This window comes from Ornithorhynchus anatinus, chromosome 10, assembly GCF_004115215.2.
Source record: "Ornithorhynchus anatinus isolate Pmale09 chromosome 10, mOrnAna1.pri.v4, whole genome shotgun sequence".
In the NCBI taxonomy this organism is placed as follows: Eukaryota; Metazoa; Chordata; class Mammalia; order Monotremata; family Ornithorhynchidae; genus Ornithorhynchus; species Ornithorhynchus anatinus.
Window position 1 is genome coordinate 57,784,651 of NC_041737.1, and position 6,644 is coordinate 57,791,294.

General features: G+C 57.7%; 1 long non-coding RNA gene across 1 annotated transcript; it reads left to right on the forward strand.

Annotated features, from left to right (window-relative positions):
• Window positions 1-2,029: 2,029 nt before the first annotated feature.
• LOC114814584 lies at window positions 2,030-6,004 on the forward strand. Its single transcript, XR_003762343.1, has 3 exons — window positions 2,030-2,467; window positions 4,743-5,102; window positions 5,583-6,004. It is a non-coding gene; the product is annotated as an uncharacterized LOC114814584 (long non-coding RNA).
• The last annotated feature ends 640 nt before the right edge of the window (window positions 6,005-6,644 follow it).

Sequence of the window (6,644 nt, forward strand, 5' to 3'; positions counted from 1 at the left end):
CAGGGAAGGTCCTGACCCTTTCCTTCTCTGCACCGCCCCCCGCCCCTGCCCCCGCCCCAAAAGACACATACCCACTCACCCAGCCACACACTCACACAAACTAACACACACTCCCTTAAACACACTCCCGGACACAGGTACACACAGACACTCCCACAGAGTCACACACTCACAAATATTCACACAGACACACACACCCATCCAAACAGACACAAAGGCACACTCATACACCACCACCTTGCCACCCTAACCTTTCTTCCCACTTGTCCTCGCCCCTCATGGAAAAAAGGAGAATCAGTGGAGACCAAAATAAATCATTCCATCTTGCTGGAACTGAGAGAAAGTCTCCTCCAGGAGGAGACAGAGGTGGAAAAGATGGAGACAGAGTGACAGAGATGGAGGCCAAAGAGAGACATACAGAGACAGGGAGAGACGTTCCATCAGTCAGACGGGCAGACGGAAGCAGGCAGACTGGCAGATTGGCAGATAGACAGTCCAAGGAGAAAAGCTGTAACAGGGAGAGACAAGTAAGTAGGCCGTTCCAGGGGGGCAGGAAGATGGAAATAGAACCCCAGGGCCAAGAGGCCAACAGAGAAGGCCATCCTCAACACCTCAAGCGCTTAGTACAGTGCACTGCACACAGTAAGCCCTCAATAAATACAATTGAATGAATCCAAGAATACTGCAACGCTGACCCAGGGCTCGGGATAGGGTGAGCAGGACTGGGCCAGGCAGGATCCAAGACAAACTAAAGTCTCTGTCCCTCCTCCCCGACCAGGAAAAGGGAGGACAGCGGGGCGGTGGAGGGAGCCCGAGGGGAGAGATCCCCTTCTGGTCCCGGCCAGCCCTTCGGGGTCCCAGAGAGGAGGAAGGGGCTGAGAGTGGGAGGAAACTCTCCTTTTGGAAGTGGGAGTCCCCACCCCTGGAGTTGGAGGACGGGGGAGGGGACGGGGAGAGGGGAGGGGGCAAAAAGTCACAAGCTTTCGGAAAGCCTGGGAATTTACCAAAAAGGACTGAAATGGTCCCAACTTGTCAACCAGAAGTAAAATTATTTGCCCTAGAGGGAGTGGTGAGTGCAAGTAGGAAGGCTTTCTCCTAGAGAGGGATGGGCCAGTCCTTCCCTCACCCCCACTGGGGGGAGGGTTCACTAAGAAGAAGTGAAACCAACCCCCCCACACAAAAAAAACCCAGCTCGCCCCTAATTGATGAAGCGAATCCCCAAAGACACCCCCCTCCCCCAAACGCCTCACCCCTTTCAAACTCAGAAGTCCTGGAGACAGAGATTGAAGCAAGGAGAGGCGGACCACGAAACCAAGCGACGCGAAACTGGGAAAATAGAAAGACAAAAGTGATTGCAATTCTCCACCCCCACATCCCTAAAGTGGGGGAAAGGGCGCAGGGGGGTTACAATAGACAGGAAAAAGGACCTTTGAAAATCCGAGAAAATTAAATGTTTTCTAAGAGGGGGCATTGACTGCAAAGAGCACTCTCCCTCGCCCACCACCAGCCCGAGTTCAATTTTCCCCAAAAGAAACTTAAAAAACACCGGAGGCCGAGGCGGGGGGCGGGGGGGCTCTATGGGGGTAGCGGTAGGCGGGACGTATCTCGAGGCGGTGGGGAGCGGGGAGCCGGGCTTACCTTGGCGGAAAAACTCGAGCTGAGATAAGGGGGGAGGAGAATCAGGATCGAGGTACCCAGGGGAGTGGGCGGGGAGGTGGGGTGGGGGTGTCCTGAGCCTGCCACCAAGTACCCTTCCCCTTCTTCCCCAACCCCCTCTCCACCCCCCTCTGCCCGCCTCCCTCCCGCGCCCGGGCCGGGAGAGCGACTGAAAGTTACAAATTGCTCCCATTATTAGCTCATCCCCGTGCGGCCTGGTCATTGGCCAGGCCTCTATCACGTGGACCCCCTTGCCAATCGATCGAATTTCATGTTACAATTCTCCGTCCCCTGGCTCCGGGAAGGGGGGTCGGGGGGTGAACGCGGGGCGGGGGCCGAGGAGGGGCCAAGGAGCTGGGGGGGGGGAGGTGGGGAGGGAGCTCCCCTCGCCCTCCCTCTCCACCTCCAGCGCCGCCCCAGAAGGGGTTGGGATGGTCTGGGTTGGGGCCTTATCCCGGAGGGCAGAAGCAGCAGAGGCCCGGGGACAACGATGGGAACCCAGGCTTCTCCCCGTCCAGCCCTCCGACCCCACTCCCGCTTCCCCCCAGACTCGTTTTTACAGTCTTCCTCTCTGACTCCCGTTGACCCTCTCCGGAGTGACCGACCCCCTTCACGGACTTGAGGCCCGGAGCACAGACAGATTGGGTCTGGGATGGAGTCGTCCCCACCACCCAAGGGGGGAATTTCCCACTCCCTGTCACCCCCCCACTCCCCACCTCCACCCCTGAAGCGTGCTCCCCCGTCCAGACTCTTGGGGGAGAGACCCAAACTTTTGATTGGATGAAGCTCAAGAGAGGCCCGACAGGAGCAGGTGAGGTGTGGGGAGGTGGGGGTGGTGGTGGGGGAGGAAGGGGCGCATTAAAAGGAGAAGCACCCCTCCCTCTTCTTAACTACCGTCACTCTAATAATGGTAGTATTTGTTAGGCCCTTACTATGTGCCAAGCACTATTCTAAGCGCTCTCCTGGAAGGGTGGGTGGGGGCGAGAAGGGAAAGAGGGTTGTCAAACCTCGAGGGTGGGGGGCACCGGTTTGAATGGGGGCGGGAGTAGGGGTCCGCCTAGGAGAAGGAAGGGGCGGGCTGATTGGGGGTTATCGCACCCATCCACCTCAAAGAAAACTTTCTGAAACTTTTTCGGGGGGTTGGGGAGAGAAGCGCTTTGCAGCTCGAAGCTGGGAAGCGAAGTCCCTCTTCCTGCCAAGTTTTTTTTTTCTTTTTAATGAAACCGATTGTGGTTTAAGATTTTTTTTTTAATCGGAGAGCGGAACCTAATCGCCTCTCCTCCATCTTCCCGTTCCTCACCACGGGCTAGCAGAGCGCTTTGAGATCCCTCGGAAGAGCGGGAAGAGGGGAGGGGGGAGAGACACTGTCTCCCGGAGTTGGGAGTCCGGGCCAGGACAGAGAACTCAAATCTTCTTCCCCTCTCTGCCTCCGCCCACGGCTATTTTTCCCTCCCGGGATTTTGGAGTTGGGGAGGGATGAGGAGGGGACGAATCCAAAATCACTTTAACGATTCCTTTCCTGGTGTGATGCGGCCTGGAGACACCCTTCAACCGAGCAACCCCCATTCTGGAATGTTTCTTCCCTAACTTAGAGTAGCCGAGGGTGGGAAAAGCCACCCCCCCCCCCCACAAACACACCTAGTATCCCACATTCCCGAGGCTTCCATCTTCTTCTTTTGCAAATTGAGGAAATCGGGCGAGAAAAGCGAAAGCTATGGGAGTGGGGGCGTATGTAGAAACAGCGCTAATTGGGGGCGGGGGGGTGGGAAAATAAGCGCAAACTTTAACGGGGAGTAGTGGAGACTTCGCTCTCTAGCTGGGCAGGGAACAACCCCATCCCCCCTCCCACCCCCCGACTTTATTCTGGCGCTGCCCCGGTCAAGTTATGGGGTGTCTTTAGGGCCGGGGGTGCAGGCTGTGACCCTCACGGCGAGTTCAATGTTCCCAGCCCGAGAAAGGTCTCGGGACCGACCCCCGTCCTTCTCCCCCCACCCCATCCACGCCCCAACCGCTTGGAACGGGGATTCCCTACTCCCAACGCCCTGGCTCTCCGGGCTCTTTGTCTTCACTGAGTACGGGAACTTTCAGGGTCCAGGAGGACAGAGGCCCGGGACTTGGCCGGACTGGGGATGTCGGGGTGGGGGTGGGGGAGCACATTCGGTATTTCCTCGAGGGTCTGCCGCTTTAATTAGTGTATCACAGCTCGTCCTGTCCCAAAGCCCGGGGGCAGAGAAGTGCGGTGGGTCGGCGCTCCCTCTAGTTTGGGCAGCCACTATCACTTCCAGTAATCACCGCTAATAACAATGAAATAGAAGCAATAACGATAATCGCAAACCGGGAGCAGTGGGAGAAGGGCCTCAGGGAAAGGCAGGAGCTGGGGAAGCCCCCTCCTAAGTGCTGGGCCGCGGGGGAAGAGTTGTGGGGGGGGGGGTAGGGGTGTGTCTTTGGAGAAGGATACGGAGAAGGACTTGGAAGACCCTTCCCCTCCCCCTGTCTCGGATAAAAAGGAAAAATCTTTAAATCCAGCTTCAAGGCTTGTTATGAAAACCCCCGGCCTCAGTGAATATCCCGGGAGCTATGAGCCCCGATAAGGGCTCCCGGGTTTCGTTTGGGCCTGGGGCGGTTCCTCTGCTTGTGAAAAACGCTAGATCACGCTACCCCTGCAGAGAATTATTTCTTTGACAGAGGCGGGTGTGCCTGGAGGGGCACCCCGTACCCGGAAAATCCGGGACTTTGTGGAGGGGGGAGGAAGAAAGAGGGAGAGATAGCATCCAGACCGGTATGACCAGACAGATCCAAGTACCTGTCGACTCGCCTTTAAACCTTACCCTTCTCCTTAGCGGGGAATCCGGGGGATGGGGGAGCAGGGAAAGTGGGAGAGAGGGCCGACAAAGACAGAGCAGGAAAAGGAGGGAGAAAGAAGAGCTAAAGGGCAGAGAGAAGAAGACAGAGAGGAAGGATCAAAAAGGGAGAAAGTTCGAGAAGAGAGGGAGATAGAGACCTACAGAGGAAGGGCGGGAGGGACGGCAGGGCGGCAGCCGCAAGCCTCGCAACAAGCCTCTTCGTCCCTCGGTGGCCCGATGAAGCCTGAAACGGAGCCTAGGACGCGCTGGTGGAAGCCGGGACATTATCCACCTGCATGGTCAGGCCGGTTGGAGCTGCCCCGTGTCCAGCGACTCTCCCAGCACCTCCAGGATCCACTTCGAGAACCAGCAGAGGAAGGGGAAGAAGCAGGGAGGGAGAGAGTTGGGGAAGAGAGAGGAACTGAGCCTCCTAGTATCCTTCCTCCCTCCCTCCGGCCTCCTCTTTTCCCACCAGAACTCTCACTCCCATGCTGGGGTCCCAATTCCCCGACCCCTTTGCCACGAGCCTCGTTCAGCCGGGAAGTTCCATTCATCTCCTCGCCCCCATGAAACCGTATTGTGGGCGGGTGAGTTATCTGCAAGGTCAGTGGACTTTTTCAATCTTCCTTTAAGCTGTGCATAGACCAGTCTCCCTCAGTTATACTCAGCTCCCTGCAGGACCCGGACAGTTTTCTGCCCGCATCTTCTTCTCTGGGGACACACATCCCAAACCCCCCCCCCAAAAGATTCCATCCGTCTCTAAGGGACCAGAATATAAATAGTGTGGGAGGACGGGACTGACCGACCCCTGTGGACATGGACATGCACAGCCCTAGAGGAAGGGTGGGAGGAAAGGTGGGAAGGGTGATCCTTCCATACGGCCAGGAGAGTCAGGCGAGGCTGCCCTTTCTCCCCTCCCCCCTGCCCCATGCTTGTAGGACTCGTATTCCAGATCCCCCCCCAAGACCCTTGGTGGAGAATCGAGTCTTCGAGCTCGCGATCCAGGGCCCAGGGGAGAGGGTCACCGTCCTGGGGAGGCCGGCTGGACTCAACTTTCTCTCTTTTTTCCCTCTCGGTTCCAAGAACCTCATACACTCGCCTTATACATGTGACCGAGAAGCGGCTTCTATGGCGGATCAGACGCGAACTGCCGAGAGAGGGAGAGGCTCCGCGGAGAGGGTCGAGCCCGGTCCGGGCGCTATAAATCTTCAAAATCATCCTGCTTGTGTCTCGGGCTTAGCGCTGCCCCTATATATATCTCCCAGGCCTCTTTGACCAACCCCCCAACACACACACACATACACACACATCACACTCACACACATATCCCGCCCAGAAATGGGAATGGGCCCATCTCCCCCTCCAGCCCCTTCGGCATTGCCGGGCCCAGCGGCCCCTCCCGCCAGCCGGCAAAAGCTCTCCCCCCTTCCGGGCCTCGAAGAGGGCCAGGGTGGGTGGGGTTTCTGGGAGGGAGTCGGTTGGAATTAAAGTTCGGTTTGAATTCATTTGGGTCTGGATGCGAATTCATTCTGCGCCTTTCGTGCCACTGAGGTCGTCTGTGGAGTTACCCAAGGACGAGGGCGTCTGGAAAGGCGGGAGCATGTTTCTCCCGATCTGAATCAGCGATGAAGGAGGACAGTTACCGGGGTGGGAACTGGGGGGAGGCTTTGGGGCGTCTGGGGGTGAGGGTGTCGGGGGGATTCTGGGATTGTGTCTCTAGTGGAGTGTGGGAGAGATCGCAAGAAAGTACATCGACCGCTGAATACACTAAGGAGGTTTCAGTGATTGTGTCTCTGTATCAATAGTGGGAAGGGGGAGGGCTGTAGGTTTGTGGGTGGAGGGGTGCGCCTCGTTGGGTGGCTGTGGGCGCATCTGTGTGCCGTTTGGGGTAGGACTGGGTGGGTATATCTGTGTTGTGAGCGTGTACCTGTGGAATTATTCTGAAATGCCCGGGGCTCTCACGGAAGATCAGCCGGCGACCTCCTGACCTTTGGTGGCCCGAGGCGGCCCTGACCGGGTCAGCGCCTCCCGCGAGCCAATGGTTCGGGGCCATTAGCATAAAGCACGAATCCCGGGGCCGCTTGACAAATAGCGGCTCCAGCCCGGTCCTGCCAACCGGCGGCCCGGCGGGGCTATTGATCACAG